This window comes from Lonchura striata, chromosome 31 (assembly GCF_050655825.1).
Source record: "Lonchura striata isolate lonStrDom1 chromosome 31, ASM5065582v1, whole genome shotgun sequence".
Taxonomy (NCBI): domain Eukaryota; kingdom Metazoa; phylum Chordata; class Aves; order Passeriformes; family Estrildidae; genus Lonchura; species Lonchura striata.
The window spans coordinates 7339549-7356486 of NC_140733.1; the positions used below are offsets into that span (position 1 = coordinate 7339549).

Below are 16938 nucleotides of genomic sequence, written 5' to 3' on the forward strand. Positions count from 1 at the left end.
GGCCCCTGGCCTTGGGCTGGGCCCTGACTGCAAAGAATCCTTATATCGAAGGATGGAGCCCAGACCGAAATTCTCCCCATCTTAAACTTGTGCTGCCCTGATAGACCAAAGGGAGCCCTACAAACTGACATCAGGAATCTGGGCTTCTGAATTTGCTTTCACTATGTAGATATCCCTCATTCATTGGCAGGGCCCTGCGATCCCCTTGGTTTTCAGGTCCCACATTTCCTTTTGCTTCCTCAATGTCAAATCCTCACTGGATTTCCCTCATCTTGAATCTCCCACCCCCAAGTACTCAGGGATTTTTTTCATGCCGAATACCTGTTTTAATCTGACAGTACAAAGCTTCGGCTTGATTTTTTCTGTGCTGGATTTCTCCTTGGGAAATCTGCCACCATATAACCCTAACCACAACCACTTTGCTTTGCTCAGAATTCACAACCTTCAGACCAGCATCATGGCACCTTACCCACTGGCCCTCCACTGGCACCTTCCCAAAGCATTCCAGTAATGCTCTACATTTTCAGTGGGCATCCTGTCTCGCCCTCATCCTGACCCTAAAAATACACCAAGGAATTCTAAAATAGCCATTAGGAAGGTATAACAATTCTCTAAAAGATACCAGAGAAAGCCTTCAAAAATCCCCTAATAGCCCTGCAAAAAAAAACACTCAAGGAAGCCTGCTCTGCCTCCAAACCCCTTCCTGTTGCCCTCTAGCCCACAGATGTCATCCCTACCTTTTCGCAGCGGGTCCTGTTGTCCTCTGAGGGTTCTGGCGTTGTCCTGGTGCGAGGGTCGCTGCCCTGTCCCACTGGGAGGCTTCCGGTGTGGTCTCGCTGTCAGGCTTGCTGTGCTGTGCTGCTGTTGTTGGGGTGAAAAGGGAAAAGGCTGCTTAGGGTGAGGTTAGGGCTGGGTGAGGGGTGCTGCACCTGTACCCTAACTTGCCTCCTAAGCTGTACGCTGTAGCCCTGATCCCCACTGGACTGTCCAGCCCTCAGACCCTCTCCCTTCACCCCTGACCCCTCCCTCAGCCCCCCAGCCCTCAGGCTCTGGCTGTCACCCTCGAACCCCCCTTTGCCCCTCAAGCCCCCTCTCCTCTGCTCCTCAGCCCCCAGCTTCTCTGTGTCACCCTCCAGCTGCCCCTGCCCCCCTCAGCATCTCTCTGTGTCACCCACTGTCCCCTCCCCTGTTCCTCCCTCAGCTCCCAGCCTCTGTCACCCTCAAGCTGTCCCTCAGCCTCTATGCCATGAAAAGACCCTAAAAAACCCACAAAAATGCCCTAAAAAAACCCTCATCTTCAAAATGTCTTAAAACCCCGACAAAAACATGAAAATAGCCTCAGAATGCCCTTAAAATACATTAAAAATACTCTACTTTAAAAAGCCCCTAAAACACCCCTAAAAACCCCCAAAGAACGTTTAAAAAATATCTCTAAATATTCCTAGAAGAGCTCTAAAAATAGCCCCAAAATCCTTAAAACACATTGATGAGACCCTAAAGAAACACCGCAGCGAGGGAGGCTGGAAGATGCGAAGCCGCGCTCCCGGCCCCGGGCGCAGGGTGGCTCCGGCAGGAAAGCGGCTCCTCCGGCAGGAAGAGGCGGCGCCAGGCCAGGAGACCCCCGCCCGCTGCCCCCGGCCCGGCGGGGCCGGCACCGGGCCCGGGGGGCCCCGGCGGCGCCCGAGCCCCGCGCCCGGAGCGGACGGAGCGGCGGCACCGGCGCGGCGCCCGCGCCGCCTCCCCCGCCCGCCGGCCCGGCCAAAGCTCTGCTCGGCTCCGCACGGCTCGCACCGGCGCGGCTCCGGCGGGCCCGCGGCAGCCCAGCCGCGCCCAGCTCCCCTTCCGCCCCGGCCAGCCCCGGCACTTCCGGCAGGGCTCCGCGCCGGACCCTTTGCTGCCGGGCCGGGGGCAGAAGAAGCGCCCCGAATGCAGTGGCACAGCCCGATCCCCGCCCTGCCAGCGCTGCCACGGCTGCAGCTCCCTTCCTCTGAAGCCCCGACACTGATGCCACGCTCCGGCGCTCACCTCACCCTAACAAGGGAAAAGAAATGTAGGCTTCCCTTCAATCGTGTCCCCTAGAAGAGAAGAAAAGAAGCAGCTTTCCTCAAATGATGGCAAAAGGGAGAATTTTACCTCAATCCAAACCCCTTAAAAGGTGGGTCCACAGGACTGCCCCCTCCAATTCAACCCCAGGATGACGAAATTTCAAAGGGAAAGGAGAAAAGTCCCCGCTATAAAGGCACAGCACCGGCTCACCTGCTTGGCTGCTGCTTCTCGGCACAAAGGTTTGTCCCTGGGCTCCTCCTTTGAGCAATGCTCCACGTATCCAAGTGTGTATCCAGGTGATCCCCCGGACCCTGTCCAAAGCGCCCACCGTCCTTCCAGGAGACAGCCCCGCGAGCCCCCCACAAACTCCTCTTCTCCAGCAGCTCTGTGCAAAACCCGGCTGAGGCAAAGCCTCACCCTTAAATAACCTCCCCCCGGCAGGACACGCCCCTCCTCCTCATCAACTTAACAGCTCGCACCTGCTGCTGTTGCCACTCTCCAACAGCGTCTCTTGGTCTCTCCCTCTCCAGCACACAGCCCACTTCTCACAGACACAGATCCAACAGAAATCTGCTACAGGTGTTGGCTTTTCTTAATCCACCTGGTTACATGATTAAAACACATACATGCATTGATGGTCATTGAGAGAAAGCTTTCCCCTGGAGAAAACAGTCCTTTTGCCGGCACACTTTGATACACCTTCGGAAAAAGCAGAATCTGCACCAACTCCTAAGACCCCTGCCGAGGAACCCAGCCCTGCCTGGGACACCCAAAGCAGCAGACCTTGAAAAAGGAGGGGAAAAGTCAAGCTTGGAGTGGAAAAAGAGGATAGAACTACAGCAGCCTTTAAAAATGCCTGCACAGAGCAATAGTGGGAACCAGACACATTTATTCTTTCCTTGCTTTCTGTGATGACATAAATAGGAAGTAAGAACACGTTAAACAAAAGGCAGAGCTAGGATTTTACAGGTCTTCATTTTGGCAGGCTGCATGACAAACACCTCTTCCAGGACTGCGATGCCTTTTGGGGAATGGCAGAGAACGGAGGCAAAAGGTGCCGGGAGCCCTTTCTGTTCCCTTCAGCCCCTGCAGCCCCTCCGGTGCTTTCAGGGCACTCTCTTGGTTCGTTCCTAGAGAAAAAGGCTAGGGCATGATTTTCAAAACTACTGCCCGTCCCCAGTCAGAGTTTCTTACATTCCTGGGTACAAATGAGTGGATGGAGGGAGTGGATGGATGCTGTCCAGCAGTGTCCCCAGGGGCATCTGGAGTGTTCACACTGCTGAGCTGAGAAAAACTCACCAAACCCAGCCCAGGGGCCTGTGATCCTCCACCCACCCGGGGGAACTCCGGTCGCTGTAAACAGAGGCCACAGCGCACACCAGGCTCTGCTGTGCCCGGTGAGGAGTCTCTGTATGAGCCCTGAGCCCTGGCATCGCCTCCCAAACACCACAGAGACCTCTTGTGCCATCAGAGAAAAGCCCTGGAGCAAACGTGTGTCCCCAGCACGATCAACAAGAGATGCAGAATTACCTCCTCAATAAAAACACTGTTTCTGATGGAAATGTTACCTCTGTCAACTGTGAGGATTTTATAGGAATACTGGCTCAAGAATTCAGTGACTTCAGGGATTCCATACCACAGGTTCCTGGGACTGCTTGGGCATCCAGAGCCTATAGTATTGGTTAAACTGGTAGAGCTGAGGATACTTATCAGCTTTGTCACAGAGCTGGAACGTCACGCAGGGAGCAAGGGGTTCTCTCGGAGAGTGCAGGAGGCCAGTGAAAACAGCACCAAGGTCCTCCACGACGTCTGCTCCTAGAAAAGCCAAATAAATTAAACTATTGACATGAGCACGGACACTGGGGCAACCTTCCTTACTTTGGGCCTTGCCAGCAGCCCACAGAGCCTCACGCAGAAAAGAACTGATCGAGATCAAAAAGTGTTCCTAGTGACCTAGACACGTGCTCCTGGCCGCTGAGGTACCTGAAAAACCCTCCAGACATCATCAGCTCTTGCTTAAGCAAATAATCCACCTTCACCGTGTTGTGCCAAAAACACGCCCGGCCCTTAACAGGGAGAGACCCTGCCAGGCACCGCCTCAGAGAAGAACCGAGCTGTACTGGGGGGACACACCCAGCCAACGTGTACGAGTTAAACAGAATTTTCTCTCAGAACTGGGACTTTCAGCACCCCCCAGGTGCTACTCGACTGCCACATACACACAGAGGGCTTCGTGAGGTGCTCTGGGGTTGGCCAGTCCTGCTCCAAGCCCTGCTGATGCCCCGGTGGTTTTAAGGATGTCCTCAAGGAGGTGGTAGAACCTCACAGTGTTTGCCCCTGGAGCTTAATTTCTGAAGTTTTCCTTGGGAAACGCACCCACTTCCTACTTAACAAGGCAGTCCCCTCTCCCTGCTCTCAGGAAGAGCTGCCCACAGGCACGGGAACCACCTTCCTCTCCTGATCGCCACGCTCTGCCCTTAAAACGCTGTTACTGAGGCCAGCTACTTCCACACCAAGACTGTCCATGCAGGGACAGTGTCCCTTCTCTTCAGGGTCAGGGAAAAAGGGCAGAAGCACCTACAGAGCTTCAATGCCCCTCCTGAGCACAAAGCACCGTGAATCTGCACCTCCTGCTGCTTGCAGGGAAGATAATAAAATGCCTCAAGGTAAAAAATGATAAATGGTAAAAAATTATTACAAGAGGGTAGAAGTGATGCTGCTTTCACTCCACTGCTAGAAAGGTCACATAAAACATAAAAAAAAACCCTGTACCTGTTCCATTTTCAGACTGAAACAACAGCATATTCCTGGCTGCTCATGCAGCAGGGACAACAGCACTGAAGGGAAATGTTTGGATAATCATGTCTTCATTTAAAGAGAACCCAATTCCTTCATCTAAGCCATCACTGCCCTCCATCAGAACAGCCAGCACATCCACGACATCTAATAAGCGAAGGAAAAAATGTAAGCAGAGGATCCAGACTTACTGGGAAAACAACAGAGGTAGAATGCAACATTCCAGGAACACAAGGTAGCTTTTTAGTCACAAAAAAAAAGAAAGAAAGAAAAAAAAACACCCAAAAAAAACCTAAAAAAAAAAACCCACCAAAAAACAAAAAACCCCAAAAAACCCCAAAGGCACATTTGCCAGGCAATACAATGTTAGGGGCAGCACAAAAATCACAGCTGTACTTCACTCTGCCTTTCAAAGCTGCTGTCCAGCACAGGTTGCCCACAGAAGCTGTGGCTGCCCCCGGATCCCTGGAAGTGTCCAAGGCCAGGCTGGACAGGGCTTGGAGCACCCTGGCATGGTGGAAGGTGTCCCTGCCCATGGCAGGGGTGGAACGGGACGAGCTTTAAATAAAGGTGCCTTCCCATCCAAACCCTTCTGGGATTCCACGATTCTGTGAGCAGCCCCAGGCAGAAGGGCTAAATTTCCATTGTGGTTCGGAAATGCTGCTGCAAGAGCACAAACAGATTTCAAATACTGTTCAAGTGGCACAACCACATCAAAAATTACGTCTGGGGGTAAAGTGGCAACTCTGCAGTTCCAGCCTCTGATACCAAGGACACATGGAGGGCTGAATCCAGGGGGCGTTCGGGGTCCGAGTCGGGGTCGTCTTCATGAGCCACCAGCCTGGGGACCCAAAATTGGGGGGAACCCCGAATTGGGGGGGGACCCAAAATTGGGGGGGTCCTGGGGGGCTCTGGAAGGTCTTTGCAGCATCCCAGGAGGAATTTTGGGAGTCCCAAGGGGGGGTTTGGGGAGTCATGAAGGGAATTTAGGGGGTCTCAGAGAGTTTTTGGGGGGTCCCAGGAGGAATTTTGGGGACCCTGATGGGAATTTTGGGGATCCCAGGGGGTGTTTTGAGGTCCTGGAGAGCTTTTTGGGGGGGTCTCAGGGAGTTTTTGGGGTCCCAGGAGGAATTTCAGGGGTCCTAAAGAGAAATTTGGAGGTCCCAGAAGGTGTTTTGGGGTGACAAATAGAATTTTGGGGGTTCAAGGGGTGTTTTGGGGTCCCGAAGGGAATTTTGGGGGTCCCAGTGGGGTTTTGGGGGTCCTGAAGGGAATTTTGGGCGTCCCAGGGGGGGTTTTGGAGTCCTGGGGAGAATTTTGGGTATCTCAAGAGGTTTTTGGGAGGAATTTTGGGGTCCCAAAGAGAATTTTGTGGGTCCTGGGGAGGGTTTGGGTCCTGAAGTAGAATTTTGGGGGTCCCAGGGGGTTTTGGGGGGTCCCAGGAGGAATTTCAGGGACCCTGATAGGAATTTTGGGGGTCCCAGCGGGGGTTTTGGAGTCCCAAAGGGAATTTTGGCCAACCCAGGGGGAGTTTTGGAGTCCTGGGGAGAATTTTGAGGGTCTCAGGGGGTTTTTGGGTGGAATTTTGGGGGTCCCGAGTGGAATTTTGTGGGTCCTGGGGAGGGTTTGGGGTTCTGAAGGGAATTTTGGGGGTTTCTGGGAGTTTTTTGGGGGTTCCAGTAGGAATTTTGAGGTCCTGAAGGGAAATTTGGGGGTCCCAGGGGGGGTTTTGGGGTCCCAAAGGGAATTTTGGAAGTCCCAGGGGGGATTTTGGGGTCCTGGAGAGGTTTCTGGGTGTCCCAGGGGGCCTTGTGATGTCCTGGAGAGAATTTTGGGGGTCTCAGGGGGTCTTGGGGAGGAATTTTGGGGGTCCCAAGTAGAATTTTGTGGGTCCTGGGGGGGGTTTGGGGTCCTCAAGTGGATTTTGGGGGTCTCAGGGGGTTTTGGGGGGTCCCAGGAGGAATTTAGGGGTCCTGAAGGGAATTTTGGGGTCTCAAGGAGTTTTGGGGGGTTTCAGGAGGAATTTCGAGGACCCTGATGGGAATTTTGGAGGTCCCAGGGGGGTTTTTGGGGTCCCAAATGGAAGTTTGGGCGTTCCGGGAGGGGTTTTGGGGTCCCAAAGGGAATTTTGATGGTCTCAGGGGGGTTTTGGGAGGAATTTTGTGGGTCCCGACCAGAATTTTGAGGGTCCTGGGGGTGGGTTTGGGGTCCTGAAGGGAATTTTGAGGTCTCACGAAGTTTTTGGGGGGTCCCAGAAAGAATTTCGGGGACCCTGATGGGAATTTTGGGGCTCCCGGGGGGGGGTTTGGGGTCCTGAAGAGAATTTTGGGGGTCTCAGTGGGGTTTTGGGTCTCCCAGGAGGAATTTCAGGGACCCTGATGGGAATTTGGGGTGTCCCAGGGGGGCTTGTGGTGTCCTGGGGAGAATTTTAGGGGTCTTGGGGGTTTTTTGGGAGGAATTTTGGGGGTCCCGAGTGGAATTTTGTGTGTCCTGGGGAGGGTTTGGGGTTCTGACGGGAATTTTGGGGACTTCTGGGAGTTTGTGGGGGGTCCCAGGAGGAATTTGGGGTTTGTGAGAACCCCAGCCTTTCTCTGGGGTCTCATGTGGTGAAATTCCTCCTCCAACCCGTGCTTCCAAAGAAAAACTCCGCAGGCTTTAGCTGTTCAGTCTCAAGGCAGTTTATCGCTAGTTATCTAACAGATTATGTTCTTGGACTGCGGCTGTTTGATCAGCGGCCTGGGTAGAGGCACACACACACCCTGACATCCTCTCTATCTGCTGTCTTCTTCGTCTCTCCCCCCACCCAGGGCTGCTGCTATCTTTTATAAGATATATTACGTATAACATGTTTACAATTATTCCCCAGTACCTACTACCTACGTTGCCAAGTGTTTTTCTACTCTAAACCAATCTGTGAGTGCCAACATCACCAAGAACATGGAGGTAAGGAAAAAGAAGGAGGAAGAACAGGATCAGCCCACTTTCCTCCATCTTAGAACTCCTGACCCCCATGTACAAAGTGAAAACCCCCCTGGACATGTGCTAAAACCCCCTTGTACAATACTAAAAAAATTTCCCCTCTACTTTGTAATTACTTTTACTATACTATCTAACCTTTTGTGATTGCTTGTTCCACCTCCAAAATTGGTAACTCATTCCATGGCTCAAACTCACAATCACAGCTGTTTCCAGCTGCCTGCCAGGGTCCCAAATGCTTCTGACCAAGGCCTGGAACCACTAAAAATGTCTGAGAGACATTATGAGTTCCCACAGGGGTCCTGAAAAGAAATCTGGGGGTCCCAGGGGGGGGTTTGGGGTCCTGAAGGGAATTTTGGGTGTCCCAGGGGGTTTTTGGAGTCCTGGGGAGAATTTTGAGGGTCTCAGGGGAGTTTTGGGAGGAATTTTGGGGTCCCGAGTAGAATTTTGTGGGTCCTGGGGGAAGTTTTGAGGTCCCGAAGGGAATTTTGGGAGTCATAGGGGGAGTTTTGAAGTCCTGGGGAAAATTTTGAGGGTCTTAGGGGGTTTTTGGGAGGAATTTTGAGGGTCCCGAGTAGAATTTTGGGGATCCTGGGGGGGAGGTTTGGGGTCCTGAAGTGAATTTTGGGGTCTCAGGAAGTTTTTGGGGGGTCCCAGAAAGAATTTTGGGGACCCTGATGGGAATTTGGGGCTCCCGGGGGGGTTTTTGGAGTCCGGAAGGGAATTTTGGGGGACCAGGGGGGGTTTTGGGGTCCCAATGGGAATTTTGGGAGTTCCAAGGGGGTGGGTTGGGGTCCGGAAGGGAATTTTAGAGGTCTCAGGGGGTTTTTGGGGGTACCTGGAGGAATTTCGGGGACCCTGATGGGAAATTTGGGAGTCCCAGGGGGGGTTTTGGGGTCCTGAAGGGAATTTTGGGCGTCCCAGGGGGAGTTTTGGAGTCCTGGAGAGAATTTTGGGGGTCTCAGGGGGTTTTCGGGAGGAATTTTGGGGGTCCCGAGTAGAATTTTGTGGGTCCTGGGGAGGGTTTGGGGTCCTGAAGGGAATTTTTGGGTCTCAGGGAGTTTTTGGGGGGGTCCCAGGAGGAATTTTGGGGACCGTGATGGGAATTTTGGGGGTCCCAGGGGGGTTTTTGGAGTCCCGAAGGGAATTTTGGGGGTCCCAGACGGGGTTTTGAGGGTCCCAAAGGGAATTTTTTGGTCTCTGGAGTTTTTGGGGTCCCAGGAAAAACTTCGGGGTCCTGAAGGGAATTTTGGGAGTCACAGGGGGCGTTTTGGAGTCCTGGGGAGAATTTTGGGGGTTTAAGGGCTTTTTTGGGAGGAATTTTGGGGGTCCCGGGTAGAATTTTGGGGGTCCTGGGGAGGTTTTATGGTCCTGAAGTGAATTTTGGGGTCTCTGGGAGTTTTTGGGGGGTCCCAAGAGGAATTTTGGGGACCCCGATGGGAATTTTGGGGATCCCAGGGGTGTTTTGGGGTCCCGAAGGGAATTTTGGGAGTCCCGGGGGGGGGTTGGAGTCCTGGGGAGAATTTTGATGGTCTCAGGGTTTTTTTGGGAGGAATTTCGGGGGTCCTGAGTAGAATTTTGGGGGTTCTGGAGGTGGGTTTGGGGTCCTGAAGGAAACTTTGGGGGTCTCAAGGAGTTTTGGGGGGTCCCAGGAGGAATTTCGGGGACTCTGATGGGAATTTTTAGGGGTCCCAGGGGGGGTTTTGGAGTCCCGAAGAGAATTTTGTGCGTTCCAGGGGGGGTTTTGGAGTCCTGGGTGGAATTTTGAGGGTCCTGGGGGTATGTTTGGGGTTCTGAAGGGAATTTTGGGGTCTCACGAAGTTTTTGGGGAGTCCCAGGAGGAATTTCGGGGACCCTGATGGGAATTTTGGGGGTCTCAGGGGGTATTGGGGGGTCCCATGAGGACTTTCGGGGTCCTGAAGGGAATTTTGGGGTGTCAAGGAGTTTTGGGGGGTCCCAGGAGAAATTTCGGGGAGTCTGATGGGAATTTTGAGGGGTCCCAGGGGGGGTTTTGGAGTCCTGGGGAGAATTTTAGGGGTCTCAGGGTTTTTTTGGGAGGAATTTTGGGGGTCCCGAGTAGAATTTTGTGGGTCCTGGGGAGGGTTTGGGGTCCTGAAAAGAATTTTGGGGGTCTCACGAAGTTTTTGGGGGTCCCAGAAATAATTTTGGTGACCCTGATAGGAATTTGGGGGGTCTCAGGGGGTTTTGGGGGGTCCCACGAGGAATTTTGGCGTCTTGAAGGGAATTTTGGGGTCTCAAAGAGTTTTGGGGGCTTCCCAGGAGGAATTTTGGGGACCCTGATGGGAATTTTGGGTGTCCCAGGGGGGTTTTCGGGGTCCTGAAGGGAATTTTGGTGGTCCCAGGGGGGTTATCTGGGTTCTGAAGGGAATTTTGTGGGTCCCAGGGGGGTGTTCTGGGTTCCGAATGGAATTTTGTGGGTCCCAGGGGGGTTTTTGGGGTCCCTAAGGGAATTTTGGGCGTTCCAGGGCCGTCCCGATGGTTTTGGGGTCGCGCTGGCTGCGGGGCTGCAGTACCGCCCTGTGTCCACAAGGCGGCAGCATTTGTCAAGTGAGTCCGCGACAAGATGGCGGTCCGTGGGGACCTTGATGGTGACAGGCGTTTTTTGCCGATGCCTGTCGGCTCCCGCCAAAAACCCGCACGCTCGCGGCGCTCCTGACCCCACAGCCCGTGTGCACGGCATCGTAACCGCCACGGAAAATCCCGTCGCGGGGCGCCGGCGGTGCGGGCAATTCAGGCAGTGTAAAAAACAGACACGGGTCCTCGAATTTCAACGTCCTCGTTTTCGCGCCCTCTCGAGAAGGTCAAGCGAGTCCGCGCCAAGCCCCTCCCAAGATGGCGGCCGCGGGCGGCGGGCTGCAGTGCCGCTCTCTGCCCACACGGCGGCAGCACTGTGCCGTCAGCAGCGAATGCCCCAAAGATCCGCGCGGGAAAGAACGGAACAAAAACCCTGCCTCGGACCCGATAGGAACCGAAAGAAAAAACCTTTCCTCTTAAACTGCATTTCAACAGAGTTTATTTTTATATTTTTCACATTTATATTCACATTCGGATTTATAATGTATATTGATATATAATTGTATTTTCATAATTCCTTACATTTATTCCATTTATTATATTTTATTATATTTTAGATTTTATACATATCTTAATAGATTGCTTACATATTTCTATAGTTAGATTTAGAGTTCTAAAAGGTTTATATTGATTAAAATAAAAACCTGACTCTATCCAAGTAAAAATCTTTTTAAAAAACCCTTTATTTAAACTCCATTTAAATTTATTTCTATTTTTCGCATTTATAGTCAAATTTACATTTTAAATGTAGATTGATGTATGGTGCTATTTATAGTCTATCTCTTCCTAATACTATTTTTATTTCTATTTTATATTTTTATATATATCTGTATACATTGAATATATATTTCCATATTTAGAACAATATCAAAATAAAATGTATATTCATATTTTTTCCATTAATGCCCTGCCTCTAACCAAATAAAAACAAAAACAAAAACAAAAAAATCTTTCTATAAACAATACTTGAATATATATTGAATACACCCTGCATTACAAATTGCAGGGGAAATGGATTCCCTCATGATTTGAACACAAGAAATAATGGAAAAGGAAGCTTTTTCCCACAATTTAAACCCCTTTTCTCTCCATAACCCCTCATTTTTCTGGGAGCGCTGTGGAAGGTCTGGGGGTTCTAAGGAGGGATTGACACAATAAAAGGGGAAAGTTGAAAGCTCTCCCGTGGAACCCCACATGCTGCCCGGCCTGCTCAGGTGCTGCCCCTTGGCAAGAGGGCTCTTCCCTCGGCATTTTCTCAAAGGGATGCTCGTGCCCGGGTGGGTCCGGCTGCTCCCCGATCCCTGCTGGATGTTCCAGCCATAGCTCCTGGAGGGACACTTGGGATACCCCTGTTAGCCCCTCGGGATTAGCAGCTCCCTGTGCAGGTGTGCCCAGGTAGCTGCACTGAAAGCAGCTGCTCACACGGGGAGCTGCTACACCTAGGAGTGGGGGATGAGGTGAAGAAAGGTCCTGTGGGGTGTTCCCTTCCCTACGCAGGCCTTTGCCAGACCCTTCAACAATGCGGTGCCAGATTTTCATTGCCAAGATAATTAACAGTCTTTCCCCTGGCCAAACAGGAATTGTGCTTCCAAAATTGCAAACAGTGAATGATTTCTTGCAGACACCAGCTGCCAACACCAGGAACTCTCACTGCCTTTGGAGAGCAGCACGCCTCCAGTGAACACACATCAACACACAGGGAGGGTGAGGTAGGTTTTACACGGAAAAAGGGCAGAGGTCGGGTCACAAGGCCTGTGGCCCCAGGTGACTTGATACATCTTTTTGTTCTGAATGGCACAGGATTTCTCCAGCAGCAAAACTGCTGACAGCAAGAATTCTGCCTGTCCTGGAAGAGACAAGGACCTCCTCAAAATTGACATCAGGAAGTGAAGAGGGAGAGCCATGTTTCACACAGAATAGGGCCAGTGACAGAGTCCAAGAGCCAGAAGCCATGAAAAAAGGGTTGCCCCTTGGAAATCTGAATGGAGAAGGATGTGTTGTGGACCCAAGCTGCTTTCATGTCGATGAGGGGTTGCCTTGATGATCCCAAGCAAAAATCGAAAACTGACGTCAGGAACCAGGACTGGCGAGCATGCATTCCTAGAGAAAATAGCTTGAATTCACGCAGACCACCATGCGGTCCTGGGTGGGCAGCTGAGTGCAGGAAATATGAACATAGAAAAATACAATCCAGGCCCAAACCGCACCCACCTCAAACTTGTGCTGCCCTGATACACCCAAGGGAGACCTACAAACTGACATCCGGAACCTGGACTGCTGAGTTTTCTTTCCCAGGGAAAATGGAAAAAGGATGTGCACAGGGGCCCGTGCCCTGGGCTGGGCCCTGACTGCAAAGAATCCTTATATCGAAGGATGGACCCCACACCGAAGTTGTCCCCACCTCAAACTTGTGCTGCCCTGATACACCCAAGAGAACCCTACAAACTGACATCAGGAACCTGGATTGCTGAGTTTTCTTTCCCAGGGAAAATGGCCAAAGGATGTGCCCGGGGGCCCCTGGACCTGGGCTGGCACCTCACTGACAAAAATCCTTATATTGAAGGATGCAACCCACACCGAAGTTGTCCCCACCTCAAACTTGTGCTGCCCTGATACACCCAAGGGAGCCCTACAAACTGACATCAGGAACCTGGACTGCTGAGTTTTCTTTCCCAGGGAAAATGGCCAAAGGATGTGCCCAGGAGCCCCTGGCCCTGGGCTGGGCCCTGACTGCAAAGAATCCTTATATCAAAGGATGGAGCCCAGATCGAAGTTGTTCCCACCTCAATCTTGTGCTGCCCTGATAGACCCAAGGGAGCCCTACAAACTGACATCAGGAACCTGGACTGCTGAGTTTTCTTTCCCAGGGAAAATGGAAAAAGGATGTGCCCAGGGGCCCCTGGCCCTGACTGCAAAAAATCCTTATATCGAAAGATGGACCCCACACCGAAGTTGTCCCCACCTCAAACTTGTGCTGCCCTGATAGACCCAAGGGAGCCCTACAAATTGACATCAGGAACCTGGACTGCTGAGTTTTCTTTCCCAGGGAAAATGGAAAAAGGATGTGCCCAGGGGCCCCTGGCCCTGACTGCAAAGAATCCTTATATCGAAGGATGGACCCCACACCGAAGTTGTCCCCACCTCAAACTTGTGCTGCCCTGATAGACCCAAGGGAGCCCTACAAATTGACATCAGGAACCTGGACTGCTGAGTTTTCTTTCCCAGGGAAAATGGCCAAAGGATGTGCCCAGGGGACCCTGGCCCTGACTGCAAAAAATCCTTATATCGAAGGATGGACCCCACACCGAAGTTGTCCCCACCTCAAACTTGTGCTGCCCTGATAGACCCAAGGGAGCCCTACAAACTGACATCAGGAACCTGGACTGCTGAGTTTTCTTTCCCAGGGAAAATGGAAAAAGGATATGCCCAGGGGACCCTGGCCCTGACTGCAAAGAATCCTTATATCGAAGGATGGACCTCACACCGAAGTTGTCCCCACCTCAAACTTGTGCTGCCCTGATAGACCCAAGGGAGCCCTACAAACTGACATCAGCAACCTGGACTGCTGAGTTTTCTTTCCCAGGGAAAATGGAAAAAGGATGTGCCCAGGGGCCCCTGGCCCTGACTGCAAAGAATCCTTATATCGAAGGATGGACCCCACACCAAAGTTGTCCCCACCTCAAACTTGTGCTGCCCTGATAGACCCAAGGGAGCCCTACAAACTGACATCAGGAACCTGGACTGCTGAGTTTTCTATCCCAGGGAAAATGGAAAAAGGATGTGCCCAGGGGCCCCTGGCCCTGACTGCAAAAAATCCTTATATCGAAGGATGGACCCCACACCGAAGTTGTCCCCACCTCAAACTTGTGCTGCCCTGATAGACCCAAGGGAGCCCTACAAATTGACATCAGGAACCTGGACTGCTGAGTTTTCTTTCCCAGGGAAAATGGCCAAAGGATGTGCCCAGGGGACCCTGGCCCTGACTGCAAAAAATCCTTATATCGAAGGATGGACCCCACACCGAAGTTGTCCCCACCTCAAACTTGTGCTGCCCTGATAGACCCAAGGGAGCCCTACAAACTGACATCAGGAACCTGGACTGCTGAGTTTTCTTTCCCAGGGAAAATGGAAAAAGGATGTGCCCAGGGGCTTGTGGCCCTGGGCTGGGCCTCACTGCAAAAAATCCTTAAATCGAAGGATGGAGCCCTGACCAAAGTTGTCCCCACCTCAAACTTGTGCTGCCCTGATAGACCCAAGGGAGCCCTACAAACTGACATCAGGAACCTGGACTGCAGAGTTTTCTTTCCCAGGGAAAATGGCCAAAGGATGTGCCCAGGGGCCCCTGGCCCTGGGCTGGGGCCTCACTGCAAAAAATCCTTATATCAAAGGATGGAGCCCAGACCGAAGTTGTCCCCACCTCAAACTTGTGCTGCCCTGATACACCCAAGGGAGCCCTACAAACTGACATCAGGAACCTGGACTGCTGAGTTTTCTTTCCCAGGGAAAATGGCCAAAGGATGTGCCCAGGGGCCCCTAGCCCTGACTGCAAAAAAATCCTTATATCGAAAGATGGACCCCACACCGAAGTTGTCCCCACCTCAAACTTGTGCTGCCCTGATAGACCCAAGGGAGCCCTACAAACTGACATCAGGAACCTGGACTGCTGAGTTTTCTTTCCCAGGGAAAATGGAAAAAGGATGTGCCCAGGGGCCCCTTGCCCTGACAGCAAAGAATCCTTATATCGAAGGATGGACCACACACCGAAGTTGTCCCCACCTCAAACTTGTGCTGCCCTGATAGACCCAAGGGAGCCCTACAAACTGACATCAGGAACCTGTATTTCTGAGTTTTCTTTTTACAGGGAAAAGGGACAAAGCTTTTGCCCAGGGGCCCCTGGCCCTGGGCCGGGCCCTGACTGCAAAAAATCCTTATACCGAAGGATGGAGCCCACACCGAAGTTGTCCCCACCTCAAACTTGTGCTGCCCTGATAGACCCAAGGGAGCCCTACAAACTGACATCAGGAACCTGGACTGCTGAGTTTTCTTTCCCAGGCAAAATGGCCAAAGGATGTGCCCGGGGGCCCCTGGACCTGGGCTGGCACCTCACTGACAAAAATCCTTATATTGAAGGATGCAACCCACACCGAAGTTGTCCCCACCTCAAACTTGTGCTGCCCTGATACACCCAAGGGAGCCCTACAAACTGACATCAGGAACCTGGACTGCTGAGTTTTCTTTCCCAGGGAAAATGGCCAAAGGATGTGCCCAGGAGCCCCTGGCCCTGGGCTGGGCCCTGACTGCAAAGAATCCTTATATCAAAGGATGGAGCCCAGACCGAAGTTGTTCCCACCTCAATCTTGTGCTGCCCTGATAGACCCAAGGGAGCCCTACAAACTGACATCAGGAACCTGGACTGCTGAGTTTTCTTTCCCAGGGAAAATGGCCAAAGGATGTGCCCAGGGGCCCCTGGCCCTGACTGCAAAAAATCCTTATATCGAAAGATGGACCCCACACCGAAGTTGTCCCCACCTCAAACTTGTGCTGCCCTGATAGACCCAAGGGAGCCCTACAAACTGACATCAGGAACCTGGACTGCTGAGTTTTCTTTCCCAGGGAAAATGGAAAAAGGATGTGCCCAGGGGCCCCTGGCCCTGACTGCAAAAAATCCTTATATTGAAGGATGGACCCCACACCGAAGTTGTCCCCACCTCAAACTTGTGCTGCCCTGATAGACCCAAGGGAGCCCTACAAACTGACATCAGGAACCTGTATTTCTGAGTTTTCTTTTTACAGGGAAAAGGGACAAAGCTTTTGCCCAGGGGCCCCTGGCCCTGGGCCGGGCCCTGACTGCAAAAAATCCTTATACCGAAGGATGGAGCCCACACCGAAGTTGTCCCCACCTCAAACTTGTGCTGCCCTGATAGACCCAAGGGAGCCCTACAAACTGACATCAGGAACCTGGACTGCTGAGTTTTCTTTCCCAGGGAAAATGGAAAAAGGATGTGCCCAGGAGCCCCTGGCCCTGGGCAGGGACCTCACTGCAAAGAATCCTTATATCGAAGGATGGACCCCACACCGAAGTGTCCCCACCTCAAACTTGTGCTGCCCTGATAGACCCAAGGGAGCCCTACAAACTGACATCAGGAACCTGGACTGCTGAGTTTTCTTTCCCAGGGAAAATGGCCAAAGGATGTGCCCAGGGGCCCCTAGCCCTGACTGCAAAAAAATCCTTATATCGAAAGATGGACCCCACACCGAAGTTGTCCCCACCTCAAACTTGTGCTGCCCTGATAGACCCAAGGGAGCCCTACAAACTGACATCAGGAACCTGGACTGCTGAGTTTTCTTTCCCAGGGAAAATGGAAAAAGGATGTGCCCAGGGGCCCCTTGCCCTGACAGCAAAGAATCCTTATATCGAAGGATGGACCACACACCGAAGTTGTCCCCACCTCAAACTTGTGCTGCCCTGATAGACCCAAGGGAGCCCTACAAACTGACATCAGGAACCTGTATTGCTGAGTTTTC

General features: G+C 52.2%; 1 long non-coding RNA gene across 2 annotated transcripts; it reads right to left on the reverse strand.

The window, feature by feature from the left end:
* Positions 1–241: 241 nt before the first annotated feature.
* LOC144248416 (uncharacterized) lies at positions 242–5544 on the reverse strand. Of its 2 annotated transcripts, XR_014950518.1 has the most exons (5): positions 4819–5544; positions 2526–3861; positions 2257–2357; positions 2026–2075; positions 242–861 (listed from the first exon to the last, which is right to left on the reverse strand). It is a non-coding gene; the product is annotated as an uncharacterized LOC144248416 (long non-coding RNA). The 2 variants fall into 2 exon arrangements; XR_014950517.1 differs by having other exon boundaries at positions 244–861; positions 2257–3861.
* Positions 5545–16938: the final 11394 nt, after the last annotated feature.